We start from the raw sequence: 16,253 nt of genomic DNA on the forward strand, positions 1-16,253 counted from the left end.
ATAGTTAAGTGGGTTTTTTCTGGTTAGTTGGATGAAAGGCAGTGATGGGTTTAATTGCTGGTTGTCATTTGTAACAGAGTCGATGAAGTATTGGAATTATTCAGATAATTTGTTGTAATTACCCACCGTCAGGCGCTTTGCGACGTTAAAAACACAATCTCTGAGGTAACAAGAGTTCTTTGGACTGAAGGCAAGAGCTTGGAGGGGACAATATCACTTTGAAACATCAGGTGACTCAGACAGGTAAACAACCCTGAGGTTGGAAAAGCCCTCCAGGGTCATCAAGTCCAACCAACCTTTGACCAACACCACCTTGTCCCCCAGCCCAGAGCACTGAGTGCCATGGCCAGACCTTCCTTGGGCACCTCCAGGGCTGGGGACTCCAAACCTCCCTGGGCAGCCCCTGCCAAGGCCTGAACACCTTTTCCAGGAAGGAATTTCCCCAATATCCAACCTGACCCTCCCCTGGCGCAGCTTGAGGCCGTTCCCTCTCCTCCTGTCCCTTGTTCCCTGGAAGCAGAGCCTGACCCCTCCTCTGACTCCCCCCTCCTGTCAGGGACTTGCAGAGCCAGAAGGTCCCACCTGATCTCTCTTTTCTCCAGGCTGAGCCCCCCCAGCTCCCTCAGGAATTCTCCAGATCCTCCCCAGCTCCCTTCCCTTCCCTGCACACGCTCCAGCCCCTCCATATCTCTCTTGTCCTGAGTGTCCCAGAACTGGACACGTCATGGAAGACACAACATGTCCAGAGTCATCCAGAAATGCCAGAAAACCAGTCGAGTCAGATAGGTAAACAAAATGAAGGGGGGGGGGGTGTTTCTTCCTTAATTCCATAAATTCTTCCTTAAACCTTCCCAAAATCTTGGCGGAACGCGTGACGTTTCTGGAGGGCTGATAAATCCAAGCTGTTTCGGAGCTCCCTGGTTTGAAAAGTGCCTTGGGTGAAGTGTTACCCACCAAAACCTCCTTGTGTCAATCCCCAGGGAATTACTATTCGCTTTGGCTGTGCTGCAGCAGGAGAGAAAAAGCTCTTTTTTAGTTGGTGTTGCCCCTAATTCCGCGGGAGAGGGGATGGTGAGAAACGGGAGACGGGAGGAGGAGACAGAGGTTTCGATTTGCATCGACCTCCTCTCCTCACCCAAACGAATCAACAGATGCAAATGAAGCAAAGGGGAGGCTGAACCACCAAATTTGTATTCTCGGAGCTCCGGTCCCGGCAAAACAAAAAAAAGGGGAGGGAGAGAGGTAAAAAAAAAAAAAAGTCTGATGAATAGAAGTGTGGGCTCCCCCTGCCCTTTACCTGCTGTTCTAATTTTGATGTAGAGCGACCGAATTCCTGGAGGTGTTTAATCGGCAAAGTCGAGTTTTGATGAAGCCGTGTGTCCCGGCCCCGTTGCTGCTACGGGGATTTGTTGTGATTCTTAGAAATAGTCTTGATTCGTGAGGTTTAACAGCAGTGAACTGTCACCTCTCCACGTCCCTCCCGTCCTTGGTGTCCCAGAGCTTTCGTGGAAGGTGGGAGCAGCGTGTGCTGCATCCTGGAAACACCCCGTGCCCTGGGTTGATCCCACAGCGAGGGAAGGGGGAATTCTGCCCCTCTGCCCCCTCAGGGGAGATCCCACTGGGAATTCAGCTCAGGAGAACAATAGCAAGAGGACGTGGACCTGCTGGAGAGAGTCCAGAGGAGGCCCTGGAGCTGCTGCCAGGGCTGGAGCCCCTCTGGTCTGGAGCCAGGCTGGGAGAGCTGGGAATGTTCCCCTGGAGAAGAGAAGGCTCCAGGGAGAGCTGAGAGCCCCTTGCAGGGCCTAAAGGGGCTCTAGGAGAGCTGGAGAGGGACTGGAGACAAGGCCTGGAGGGACAGGACACAGGGAATGGCTTCCCAGTGCCAGAGGGCAGGGATGGATGGGATATTGGGAAGGAATTGCTGTCTGGGAGGGTGGGGAGGGGCTGGAATGGATTTCCCAGAGCATCTGTGGCTGCCCCTGGATCCCTGGAAGTGTCCAAGGCCAGGTTGGATGGAACTTGGAGCAACCTGGGCTAGTGGAAGGTGTCCCCGCCCATGGCAGGGGTTGGAACTGGATAGTCTTTAAGGTCCCTTCCAACCCAAACCATTCTATAATTCCATGATAATTATCCAGCATTGGGACATCAAACTCCACACCCATTTCAATAAGAAATTTATTTGGGTTACAAAGCACGGAATGAAAGAAGAATTAAAACATCATGTATATATTATATATTCTGTATTTTTAGCCTAGGTTTTTAGCCTAGGTTTTGGATTAAGAGGTTTAAATTGCTTGCATTTTTTTTGTCTGCAGGGAAACACATGTACAAGTGTGTTCTCATTGTCATTGCAAACCCTCTAAAATCACAGCCCAGAATTTTCTTTAATCCATTGAAGAAATTCTTGTTCCTCTAATCCAGCGTATCTTCCCAAAAAATAAAGATGAAAATCTCACGGTGTGACAATAATGACGTTTTTCTTCCTCCAGAAAGAAGATGAAATAAAATCTTCCTCAGAATCCTTTCCAATTCCTCAAGCTCAGGTAGATCCTGTCAGAGGCTTGTCTTACCTTCAGGTGTCCTGAATTTTAAAGGCAATTTAAAATATTTTGGTTTCCTCTCCTTTTTCATACAAAATCCTGGGATAACAGGGACTGACAGGGTGTTTTTATGGAGTTTAACAGGCATGAATCTCTTCGTGGATGGAACCAGCCTCAGGCTCAGGGGGGTGATCGTGTCAGTCCCTCCCAGGCTCTTTCCAAGAGCTCCCTGGGTTTGGTGGCAAGTCCCAGCAGCTCCACACGAGGGGGAAAAACAAAAGAAGTCAAATTGTCAAAAGTCATTAGCGGTTGTCACTTCAGAGACCTTCACACTGGAGTTCCCCCTTTGGAATTTCAGTGGAATCATTTGCTTGCTTCTTCAAGTAAGTAGGGCAGTCAGATGTTGGATAGAGGTGCTGGGGGTTTAACCCGTACGTGGATTTTTGGTTATGGCTGCAAGAAATCCAGGGAATTTCAGACTTTAAAGTTCAGTTCTGTGCTCAGCCCGAAGTTTTTCTGCTTTACTAAGTCCTTTTACACCCAAATCCCCCCAATTCTGCTCAAGGTCCATGTGGGAGCGATGCCCCAGTAACTCTCTAATTCCATTCCTCCAGGATTTTTGCCGCTCCAACGAAATCACTGAGCCACAAGTCTGAGAGGGAGGGGGGTGTTTAACTAAATTCCTTTGACTATAAAAAGTGGAAATTTTGGGAGCCTTATTTAGGCATCTTTTTTCCCAGATTTCTCAAAGTGGTGCTGCTGCTGCCCAAGGGTGTTGGAACTGTGGGTCGTGGGGAGTTATTTTCGCAGAGCAATTTTTTTTGCACAAAGTCACCCAGGAATAGAAAGGTTCCTCTTGAGTTTATATGCCTCGAATTCCTAAATTTTAAAGCCTAATTATATTTAGCTGTTTTTAGGGGGGGGGGAGGGGTTTGCCACTTCCTCGTGGCTTTTTACTGTGCTGCTTGTGACATTTCAAAACATATGTTTGACTTCTCCCATCTCCTGTGCCTTGTCATTTCGTTGCTCTTTTGAGGGACCGATGTGCAACTTTTGCCAAGCAGTTCTTGCACGATAAGAAATCCAGAAAGATGCAGAACATGTAGGTATTCCCTCAGGGAAGTGAAAGAGGCAACTGTGGTGCTTCAGGTGGGCTGAGAACGAGGAACCAGCTGGTGTTGTGAGTGTAAATAAGGCTCTTTTACGTGGAGTTTTACCTCGGCGTGTGGAAAATCCCCTTTTAGGAGCAAAATATATTAAGGGGAGCAAAAAAAAAAAAAAAGGCAAAACAAGAGCATGGAAGTCACCTCAAACTTGGCCTGGAGGTGCTTTTTGCAGTAAATCTTTTGACAGTTTTGAGATCCCTGTCAGCACAGAGCTGGGAGGGGGGGAAAACTTCCAGCTCGTGTGACAAGCGGCCACAGCGAGAGAATCGTGTCACAGGCCGTTAATTGTTCATCATCCCAGGGCACAGAGTGGTTTCCCTTTGTTCAGCTCCACCAGTGGTGCCCAGAGGTGGCCGAAGAGGAGGGAGAAGAAGGGAAGTTTTCCAGCTCTGGGGTCGTGTCTCTGCCGTGGAGCAGCTGGAAAACTCTGCCGGCCCGGAAGGCCCGATCCGCGGTGCGTGACTCCGGCGACTCCGGTGTCACTTTGGGTTTGGAGAGAGGGTGGTTTATGGACAGGGATGAAGCCTGTGTGCTCCAGGGGGGTCTTCCAGGTCAGGAATTAGGGCTGGCTCGTGCCAGAGCAGGGACAGACACATGGATGTGGTGCCTTCAGGCCTTGGCGTTAGCGAAGCTCCCTGGAGGTGCCGACAGAGATGGGTGGCTGGAAAATCGCTGCCTTTCCCTCCTTCCCGTGCTTCAACTTCCATCCTTAGGGTTTGGTTTTTTTTTTAATTCCCTTTGTTCAGCTGTTTCCTGGGGAACAAACAGCACAGCAGCACACGGGTACCCCCTCTTTTCACGTGTTATTGTCCCTTTTTTTTGAGGGTGTTTGCGTAGAAAATCCTCTCGCCGGCACTGAGGGCATCGTTGGGTTTTTGAAGCGCGACACGAGGATTATCAGAGTCTTTTTATTGTCCCACGAGTCACGGCAGCAACTCGGCACTGATTAATTCTGGCCTATTTTTGTGAAATCCGGAGCGGGATGAATTAAAAAGATGAAGATTTGTGGGTTGCTGGGGGGGTGCTGAGGTTTGGTAGCGTGAGAGTAAAACCAGTTTTTCCCTTTTGTAGAATCATGGCATGGTTTGGGTGAGTAGGGTCCTTAAAACTCATCCAGTTCCAAGCCCAGGGACACCTCCCACTATCCCAGGTTGCTCCAACCTGGCCTTGGACACTTCCAGGGATCCAGGGGCAGCCACAGACCTGGAAGTGCAGAGGATGGAGCTCAAATCTCCTAATTTCTTAGAATCGTGGAATGGTTTGGGTTGGAAGGGGCCTTAAGGATCATCCAGTTCCATGGGCAGGGACAATTTCCACTATCCCAGGTTGCTCCAACCTGGACTTGGACACTTCCAGTGATCCAGGGGCAGCCACAGCTTCTCTGGGAAATCCATTCCAGCCCCTCCCCACCCTCCCAGACAGCAATTCCTTCCCAATATCCCACCTATCCCTGTCCTCTGGCAGTGGGAAACCACTCCCTGTGTCCTATGATGTTACCCGTGTTCTCAATATTACAGGTTACCAGACACAGATCTTAAAATCTTGATTTGTAGCCTGTAAGACCTGATTGTGGATACTTTGACAGTTTGTTTCCCCAATCTCCATAATTTTTAGTGCCAGGGAGCCTTTCCTGTTAATTCCAGGGCACATCAGCAGGGAAAACCCTGTTGGCACACGTTGTTCCTTAAGAAGGTGGACAAAGTGCCAGTTCAGGTCCTGAGCAATGGGCATCAATGTCCCCCATATTAAATATTAAAAATTAAAAATAAATATCCCCAAATGAAATATCAAAAAAAAAAGCCTTTTTCACCCTAAGGACACAGGTGACTAAAAAAATTGAACTGCTGCTTTAATTGAGGGGTTTTTAGACAACTTCTTTCCCACTGAACTCCTTCACACCTCGTTGTGTCTCCTCCTGTCTCGAAGATGAAAGTCCAGAGTGTGAAGTGAAGCCCAGGTAGGCAGGAGAGCAGGTCTGGGTGGGTCTGAGCCTTAGGAAGGACTCATCAGGCTCATCCTCATCTCCAGCTCAAGGGCAAAGCTCAGCTGATAATGAAACCTGCACGTTTCCTTGAGGATATTTATAACCACGGGGAGGAATTTGCTCTTGCTTTGCATGTCAAATAGGTGGGAATTCGTATTCCCACAGTTAAATTCCAGCCACAGTGTGAATAGACTTGTTCACCTCCTGAATTGCATTTAAGAGAGAGCACAATCCCATCCTCTGCTCACCAAAATAAATGTCAGAAAGGTCATGACCTAATTACCTCCCTTCCCCTTTTCCATCCACATCAACCCTTCCAGCTTTGGGGGTGTTGTTTAAAACCACTGATTTTTTTGCCATTGATCCTGGAATTTGCATCATTTCAGGCGATGAAGTGCGTTATGTGTGTTATAATTATGTGATGACATGCAAATGATGTCTCTTAGGTAAAGAATCCAAGATTTTTTAGATTGATAAACCCTAAAAAAAACCCATTTGGTTAAACTCAGCCTGTGTCAGTCCCAGGGTAACGATTTTCCTTGCTTTACTTCCCTAGTGAAACATAAATAACTTGAATACCATCTACCTAAACTTCTTAATCTTGTTTTTCACTCCTTTGTTGCCTCGACGCCGAGTTGATCTTCGTGCAACTCCAAGGGCAAAAATCAAAGGATATTTTTGAGCCAGACTGCAAAGGGCTGGACTTTATAAACTGAAATGTTAACTGGATGCAAAAGAGCTTTGAGAAATGTGTAGGAACTTGGAGGAGGCTGGAAATTTAATGGATCTGAGAACGTTTTTGTTGCCTTGAGGTTGTGAGCACCTTCCACTAGACCTGGTTGCTCCAATCTGGCCTTGGACATTTCCAGGGATGGAGCAGCCACAGCTTCTGGGGTTTGCTGATTCACAGCTATTCCTTGGACTTCTCTAGTTCCCAAGTGACCCTGTTTACTCAAATTAGGGGGATAATTTGCTATTAGAATCATCATTATAATTAATTTTATTTAGGTTTTAAGCCACTGTGAGGGTGGACAGTTTTTACTCCTCTTGGCCGCGTTTCACAACCGTTAATTAAAACAAAGGAGTGACTCTTCTGTTATTCTAAATCTGGATGAGTTTCATCCTCATTTTGCTCTTTTCCCCTCTGTTTGAATCTTCCATGGAAAAGCTTCCAAAGGAAGATGGGGGTGGGGCAGAAGCAAAGGGTTTGAAGTTCGAGATCGAGGCTGGGAGGACGTTTGAGGAAACAGCCTCGAGTTGTGCAAAGGGAGGTTTAGATTGGATATTGGGGGAAATTTCTTCATGGAAAAGGGTTGTCAAGGCCTGGAACAGGCTGCCCAGGGCAGTGGTGGAGTCCCCATCCCTGCAAGGATTTAGAATTCCTGTGGATGTGGCATTTGGGGACGTGGTTTAGTGATGAACACGGGGATGGTGCCTCGTTGGACTTGGTGATCTTGGAGGGCTTTTCCAAACCTTGACAATTCCATGATTCCTTGATTTGCTTGGAAGAGATGAACCCGTTAAAATCAGCTGAAATGGCAGCACCAACTCTGCTTCCCCCCCTCCCCTAATGAACTTTATAATAATTACTCCATTCCTTCACTGCCATCATCCATCAGCAGAAACCACTGGAATTTCACACCACTGCCACCTTCCCTTTCTTTTTTAAGGACTCTTCAGCTTTTCTGACAAATCAGCATCATTTCTCTAAATAATAATAATATTTAATAATCTGCTTTTTTGTGATATTCTCTACTTCTTTGGTGGCCAAATTAAGATTAAAGGGAAACCTTCTGGAGGTTGTGGTTCATTCTTGGTCAGTTCAGGGTTTCTGGATTGTTGCAATCCTTGGGTTTTCCTGGACTGGCCGACTTCTGGTGGAGGGTTTAGGATGGTCCTGCCCATCTGCACCCAGGACAAGGCATCCCAGGAATGTCCTGGTTGTGTTTTGGCTCCAAGGTGGGATTCTCTTCCACAGGAGAACCACAGAATAATTTCACTTCTAAATTTCACTTCTTGCCACCTCTCCTGAATTTAATTAGGAAACCAAACCAAGTCTGAAGGGGAGGAGGTGGTTGCTCTCCATAAATATATCCCATGACTAAATGCAAATAAAGGCAAATAAATATTTGGGCAGTGTTGGCTAAAGAATAAATGGATTTAACTTTTCTTTTAACAATTTGTTGCCTTATTCTTCTCCTCAGATATCTGCTGCTTACACTCTTGGCACCTGTGTAATAATTTTTTGGTTTCAAAATTGGCTTTAATATCACAGGTTAATAAGGAGAAAAGCATCACAAAATTGGCTTTAATATCACAAGTTGTAGGAGAAAAAGCATCGAGGTGCTGCCAGCTCTGAAGGGCAGCTCCGAAATGCACCCGTGGGGTGGGTGTTTGGGGGTCAACAATAAAATCAGGATGAAATGAAATGTCAGTTTTATGGTCTAAATATGGTGTATTCCCTGGAGTGGATGGGGAAGAGGAGTGGAAGGTTCCCTTCCCGTGGCAGGGGTTGGAATGAGATGATCTTTAGGGTCCCTTCCAGCCCAAACCATTCTCTGATTCTCTGGTCCTCGTCCTTAATTCTTAGAAGACCAACATTTGTGAATATTTGCTTTAAAGGAGAGTAACTTGTGTGATGTCTTCATGCTTTAAACAGTCCATTCGAGGTACAAATTTGACCCTGGTGACTTGTGGAATTCGGGAGGGTCAAAGGAGACCTCAGTTCTGCTAATGCAGCAGAAGGACCAAGATGTTGCTCTCACTGCATTTATTGCTTTGGGTCAGTTTGGGGAAACTTAAATAATATTTTATTCATAGTGAAAAATTTCAGAGGAGGTGCACACTGGATGTCAGTCATAAAACCATGGAATGGTTTGGGTTGGAAGGGACATCAAAGATGATCCATTTCCAACCCACTTTCCACACTCCCAGTTGCTCCAGGCCCCTGGTTTTCACCACGTTCCCTCCCTGTGTAGGATTTTCCGAGCCCATCCCTCCAGCAGCCAAGCACTCACTGCTTAATGTGCATCCTCTAATAATGACTGAACTTAATTTCTTAGCAGTGACACTGTAATAATTAATACAGCCCTCTTGGGCTGCCTGGGATGAAATTGGGGATATTAAAGTGTCTCCGTCCCCCCCTCCACAGATGCGAAATGTCATCATCACTTGGTGCAATCTGGTTTTATTAGAGCCATATTAAAATGAATGTTTGGCACATCTTCGCTGCAGGCCTGTTAACAGCCTTTCCTTGATTTAAGAAATGGCTCCAGGATGCAAATACAGCCCATTTCCCCGAATAAATTCAGCACTTTTAACTCTATTTATTTACTCCACGCTGGAAAATGTAATAAGATAAATAATGGGTCCCACAGGGGGGTTGTGGGGTGAGTTGGTGATCAGTGTCTCAGCAGGTCTGTGAACATGGAAGAAATAATGATCAAAATTCATGGTGCTCCCTGGGAAGCCATTTATAGACCTGAGTCTAATAAAGGAAGAATTACAATGCTTTAACAACATGCTTAGCATGGGGATCTGACTGGGATGAGCCTGGAGTGAGGAATGTGCAGCTGGATCACCTAAATCTGTGGCATGGGCTGTGGGAATACCTGGGATTTCTTCTTTACTGCCTGAAAAAATCCAGTCCAGGACAGGTTTTCTACTCTTGTCTCCAAAGTATTCTGCTGAAGGCAACTTGGAGGTTTGGATTTGAAACCTCTGGAAGTGTGTTTGGATTTGCCATCCAAACAATGGGCAGAGCTGTGGCAGCTGTGAGTGTGTGTGGAGGTTGTAGAGCTGGTGAAGAATTAAATGATAAAATGGCACGAGGCTGGCAGGTTATTTCTTTATGTGTTTTCAAGAAAATTGATTCTGTGCCTGTGATTTTCCAGGTCTGAAACATGGTGGGAATGACAAAAGATGCCTTAGTTAGAAAGCCTGGGCCTTGTTCTGGTACAAGAGTTGGGAGTGAGGATCCAGTTGTGTTTGAAGTGACCAGAGGAGGCCCTGGAGGTGCTTCCAGAGCTGGAGCCCCTCTGGAACCAGGCTGGGAGAGCTGGGGGGGTTCACCTGGAGAAGAGAAGGCTCCAGGAAGACCTGAGAGCCCCTTGCAGGGTCTAAAGGGGCTCCAGGAGAGCTGGAGAGGGACTGGGGACAAGGGATGGAGGGACAGGACACAGGGAATGGCTTCCCAGTGCCACAGGGGACTTCCATTGATTTTGACTCCTTTAGGCTCAGAGGACACAGGAAAGAGTCCCAAAGTCCTCCAGATGTTGGCAGTGGAGTTGGTAAGGGACTGAAACTTTTTGCTTTGTGGCTTTGAGCCACCATGAAGCGTCCTGGGAGGATCTGCTGGGATCAGGTCTTAGGGAATCACAGAGTCCCTGAGGTTGGAAAAGCCCTCCAGGGTCATCAAGTCCAACCAACCTTTGACCAACACCACCTTGTCCCCCAGCCCAGAGCACTGAGTGCCACGGCCACTCCTTCCTTGGGCATCTCCAGGAGTGGGGACTCCAAACCTCCCTGGGCAGCCCCTGCCAAGGCCTGAACACCCTTGCCATGAGGAAATTCCTCCTGATGTCCAACCTGACCCTCCCCTGGCACAGCTTGAGGCCGTTCCCTCTCCTCCTGGCCTTTGTTCCCTGGGAGCAGAGCCCGACCCCCCCTCTGACTCCCCCCTCCTGTCAGGGACTTGCAGAGCCAGAAGGTCCCCCCTGATCCCTCTTTTCTCCAGGCTGAGCCCCCCCAGCTCCCTCAGGAATTCTCCAGATCCTTCCCAGCTCCCTTCCCTGCACACGCTCCAGCCCCTCCAGGTCTCTCCTGTCTGAGTGTCCCAGAACTGCCCCCAGAATTCCACAGCTCTGTGCCCACCCTGGGGCTGGCACAAAATGCTGTTGACCCTCTGCTTCTCCAACAAAAAACAGCAAGAAACTTCCTCCAAAACCAAGTTTGCTGGAAATAAGAACATTTCCTTCAACATACTCCAAGACTGGGGTTTTTAGGTGATAGCAGAGCAAAGGGAGCTCCCTCTCCTGGATTCACACTCTTTGTCCTACCCAGCATATGTGCTGAACCAGAAAGGGGCTCTTTGGGCTCTGCCCTTCCTCCAACTAGGTCCACACATTAAAACTGAACATCATTTCCATTTCATGGAGACGTTGGAATTCCCAGTTGGGCGGGAGGATGTGTCTGATATGTGTCTTCTGTTCCATTTTCCTTTTCATTCCGGTGAAATAAATCCTTCCCCGTGCAGGAAAATAAAGCTCCCTGTGTGCTTTGCCAGGCAGGAGCTGGTTCCCATCAGATATTCATGGAGAGCATGAAAGGAATCCTGCAGGAATGGCCTCAATTGGGTGTTTTTAGGAGGGGGAGGATGGCACCAGCAAACCCACTGGAGAGGCCTCTTGTGTCTCTGAATAAAAGGAGCTGGTTGCTGCCTGATGAAAAGAATATTGGAATCCTTATCCAGCCTATTCCAGCCACGTGGATGCTTTCACCAAGATTTCCAGCTTCCCAGGCACAATTTGCTCTCATTTCTCTGCAGGAAAACCTCTGCTCTGGGAATTGTGTTTGGAAAGGAGGAAGGGGCCATAAAATAACTGCTGGACTGAGGAAATTAGTTCAGGGACGTGGCAGGTTTCCCCCATGGCATATTTGTGGATGCTGGATGTTTTGGGAGGTGCAGGAGTAAGTAAAATCTAATGGCACTGGGTGAGTGGAATGAATTTCTGTGTGTGCATCTGCCCCCTTCTCACTTCTGGAATCACATAACTCTGCATCCCTGTTGTTTTCTGGGTAGGACAACGGGATACAAAGAGTGTGAATCCAGGAGAGGGAGCTCCCTTTGCTCTGCTATCACCTAAAAACCCCAATCTTGGAGTATGTCGAAGGAAATGTTCTTATTTCCAGCAAACTTGGCTTTGGAAAAAGTTTTCTTGCTTTTTTTTGTTGGAGAAGCAGAGGGTCAACAGCATTTTGTGCCAGCTCCAGGGTGGGCACAGAGCTGTGGAATCCCGGGGGCAGTTCTGGGCCCCTCATTCAGGAGAGACATGGAGGGGCTGGAGCGTGTGCAGGGAAGGGAACGGAGCTGGGAAGGATCTGGAGAACTCCTGAGGGAGCTGGGGGGGCTCATCCTGGAGCAAAGGAGGCTCAGGGGGGACCTTCTGGCTCTGCAAGTCCCTGACAGGAGGGAGTTGCATTTCTGAAATGGAGGATCTGCAAAGAAGAACTCAAAGTCATCGTGTTAAATCAGTGTAGGGAGAATATGGAGCTGCTGGAGTGAATCCAGAGGAGGCCCCAGAGCTGCTCCCAGGGCTGGATCCCTCTACTCTGGAGCCAGGCTGGGAGAGCTGGGAATGTTCATCCTGGAGAAGAGAAGACTCCAGGGAGAGCTGAGAGCCCCTTGCAGGGCCTAAAGGGGCTCCAGGAGAGCTGGAGAGGGACTGGGGACAAGGGGTGGAGGGACAGGACACAGGGAATGGCTTCCCAGTGCCAGAGGGCAGGGATAGGTGGGATATTGGGAAGGAATTGCTGTCTGGGAGGGTGGGGAGGGGCTGGAATGGATTTCCCAGAGAAGCTGTGGCTGCCCCTGGATCCCTGGAAGTGTCCAAGGCCAGGCTGGACGGGGCTTGGAGCAACCTGGAATAGTGGAAGGTGTCCCTGCCCATGGAACTGGATGATTTTTCAGGTCCTTCCAACCCAAACCATTCCATAATTTAATGAACACATTTGGGATATAGAGGATTGGGAAGGGTGTGTTGTCTCACTTTTCCAAAACACTCAAAAAACCAGAAGAAGGGGATAGAAGGAATAATGCAGAGGAAAATGCAGGCCTGAACTGCAGGCAGGCCTCCTGTGCTGGGAAGAAATTGCTGTTTCTCTTCTGACCCAGTAAGAGAATAGCTCTTGGTTTGGGTTATTTTTTTATTATTAATATTATTGATTTTTCCAGTAACAATGTTGCTCTTTAACCTGGGAAATCCAGCTATTCCATCTCTGTGTTTCCATCCCTGGATGGGAGCCCTGTGTGACACCCCGAAACACAAACCAGCACATCTTTGGTGGCACCTCCCACGCGATGCTGAAGATCCCTCGACGCTGCTAATTAACCTTCTTCCTCATTTAAAACCCGGGTTTTGATGTCCGGAGTTGCCTTTGGCTACTGTTTGAATGGATTAATATTCCAGCAGCGCCTCGTATTTACTCACTCACAGCAGAATGAACTCGGAGTCAGATCCTCATTTAGTTAAAATAAATGTACTTCCGTGGGTTTTAAACAAATTTAAACCAGGGGACGATTTGCCCGGGGCGAGAGTGTTGGATCAGGGTCTGAGTTGCATTGTAATGAGGGAGAAACGTCGAGTTTTAGGAGAAAAAGGTTTATCCCAGGCTGCCTTTGTACCTCATGCCTGGTTTTCCTAACACAGAACAAATTGGAGCAGCAACGAATGGATGCGCCGCCAAATCCGAGGCTCCAGGAGGAGAAACAACCAGAACAACCTTGGAATTCACATTCCTTCATTTTCAGAGGGGAAATGCAGCTTCCCCTTCATGTGTTTTTTTTGCTGTTTGGGCCTTGTGAAGGAAACATTTCAATGAAGGCAAATAGATCAAGGCATGTTTTCAAAGCCAAACCTTTCAATCTCCGGGCTCGTTTTCCGTGACCCTCTCAAACGTCGCGTCTTTCCCGGCTCTAAAGCCTTTCCCTCTCCCCTCCTTTCCCTTGTGGATCCCCTCTCTTCTGAGCTGGCCCTTCTTCCTTTGTGAGCCTTCCCTCCTCCTCTTCCAGTTGACACTTTTTTGGGGTGTTACCAGACAGAGATTCCAGGGTGGGAAACACTCCAAATTCTTCTGCGTCAACAGGTTTGTTCCTGATGATCCTTTGATTTCTCAGGATGAGGGATTGTTGATCCCTATCAAATCCGTGGCCAAGCCCAGGTTTCAATGAGTGTGGGTTTAACTGGCTGAGGTTTTCTGAGGGCAACGGTGATTTGGAGGGAAGGAGAGAGGAGAGTTGGTGGCTGGGTCTGTGACTCTTCCCCTCCCAAACTTTGCATCTCTTGGGTTTTTAATAGATGGAATTTTGGCAGTGGAGCTCTGGGTCCAACTTGGCTTGTGATTCTTTCTCACTCTTCCAAGTAGCTCCCAGTCCATCAGGGGTCCACCCCCACACCTGGGAGATGCCACTGGGTTGTTCCCACCGTGTTATTTTGAATAATTACTGCATTTTCCCTCTTTAAACCCTCAGTGTGTCTTTACTGCATGAACATCCCTCAGCTTCACATGAAAGGCCAAGAACTTGCCTTTAGATCATGGAATCATGGAATGGTTTGGGTTGGAAGGGACCTGAAAGGCCATTTCATTGCATCCCCTGCCATGGGCAGGGACACCTTCCACTATCCCAGGTTGCTCCAACTTGGCCTTGAACACTTTCAGGGATGGGGAGTCCACAACCTGATAACTAAATCGTAATTTTTTGTGTTAAACTTTTGGTTGTAAGTTGAAACCAGCTCTGCTCTTCATCCACAGTGGAATAAACATCATCAAATGTCTGTGCCTAATATTTTAGTGCAAAACAGGCATTTCAGGTGGGTCTTGGCTGTTCAAAGCAAGATGATCTTGGCTGTTCAGGGCAAAATAATCTTTGCTGTGGGTATTTTATGGGTTAAATTCAAATTTCTCATTAGAGAAACAAAGAATCCCATCTGTCTGTTTTCTCACTTGCACCTTAAAACCATAAGGTTGCAGGATATCGTTTATTTTTTACCCTATTAACAAATGTTTGGGGGGGTGGTAAAAACCATTCCCACTCCATTCACGTTTTCATGGCTTGGAATTCAGTCTGGAATCAACTCATGGGATGCAACAACTGTGGAATTTAATACCAGCCCTCACCAAAGTGGGTTTGCTTTAGGTCTTCACTTGAGGGTTTGCAGAGAAATCAGCTGTTTATCTCCCTCAATCCTTTCATGTTTTGGTGTCTTGGGTTTAATCACGTCCAGGGAACTCCTGGAGGAGGGAGATGGGTTTGAAAAGGGAAAAAAGAAAGAACAGGCAACAGCAAAAACAATCTCCCTGGGTATTTTTCTGGGAATCCCAGTGGATTAGGGACATAGTTTGCATCAGTGCAGAGCTGATCCCTCTTCCCCAGGGACTGGCAGGGGTAGGGATGGTTCCCATTAAGTTGCTATTTAGGATTCTCCCTATTAAACCTTTTAAAGGAGCCAAAGGGCAGAGCAGAGCAGGGGTTTTAAGCTCCTGAAGTTGTCTGAGCAGGAGATGGGATGGTTAAAATGAGAGGATATTCCCAAGGTGCCTGAAAGTTCCTTTGTACTTCTGGAAATGTTTATTCTTTGTGTTGGCTTTGCTCAGTTCCGTGGAAGGTTGTTTATTTTTCCTCCTACTGAAATTTTGTATAAATTGTGTTAAATGACATTTTCCTCCCCAGATGAGGTTCCTGGTTCTCTCCCACTGAAGTGCTGGAGAAAGGGGCAGTTTGAGGATGGGCTTCTTTAGGAAAACTCATCCTCCTCTTTCCTTCTTCCCACCTTCTTCCCACCTCTTGAGAAACACTTCTGGAGACTCGTCTTTCCTTTCCCCTCTTTGCATGGAAAGCAGGTTCCACAGTCTTAATTCCATCCCTCTCCCCCCATATCGTTGTACAAATGTGTTACTTGATGATCCTCTCTGTGGTTTATTAGTAATTTAATTGATCTATGGATTTATTGTTGCAAAACTTTATAACTACAAAAAATAACATCTCATTTTTTTTGGTAAGTAGATTTTTGTTGAGTTAAATTGAGACAAAGTGACCAAATCATGAGATGAACTGTCAAAACAGAGTTGGTGAGCAATGAATTTTTGCCTCGTGGTGAGAAATCTCTGAATTTTCAGGTAATCTGAGTTGATTTGTGAAATATTTGCTGGCAGAGGGGGGTCACTAAAATAAGTTTTCTCGTATATTTGTATCTGTCTGGAAGTGTTGTAGTTCCCATGGTGGTGATGCTCATCGTCCACCTCCCAGAAACCCCAAAATTGTGACCTCCCTGAAGCCAGGGCAGGTCCCCTTGTGCTGGTCACTGCTGGGTCAAGTCGAGCTTGGCTTCAAAAATGTCGGAATTAAATTGCTGTGATTAAATAGGAGCTTAAACTCTGATAAAGTCAAAGCTCCAGAAACTCAGCTTGAGATATGAAACTGTGACATCTGCAGTTTGTGCTTGGGCTGATGGAAAAAAAAAGAGAGAGGAAAAAAAAAGAGGGAGAGAGTTTGCACATCTTTAAGGTGTTCCCAGGTAATTTATGAACTGATTTAAAAATTAATTAATGTGTTTTCTCCCCGCTGTTAAACATTCCCCTGCCCTCTGAATGTTAAAGGTTCTCTGGTCCCTCTAAATGGGAAAGAAGTTTAAGTTCTGTGCTTCCAAATCCATGAATATTCACTCAAGAGTTAAGGAAGATTTAGGGCAGAGGAGCTCTGTTGTTCCCCTCAGATCTCCCAACCTCTTCAGAGGTGGAGAATCCATGGCCACATTCCCAATCCCATCAGAGGAGCCCAAGGAAGGG

At 47.2% G+C, this 16,253-nt stretch overlaps 1 protein-coding gene across 2 annotated transcripts in view; it reads left to right on the forward strand.

Annotated features, from left to right (window-relative positions):
- EXOC4 (exocyst complex component 4) overlaps positions 1 to 16,253 on the forward strand; it is a 304,134-nt gene that overhangs the window by 171,241 nt on the left and 116,640 nt on the right. The window lies entirely within an intron of this gene.

Source organism: Pseudopipra pipra, chromosome 5 (assembly GCF_036250125.1).
Source record: "Pseudopipra pipra isolate bDixPip1 chromosome 5, bDixPip1.hap1, whole genome shotgun sequence".
Lineage (NCBI taxonomy): Eukaryota > Metazoa > Chordata > Aves > Passeriformes > Pipridae > Pseudopipra > Pseudopipra pipra.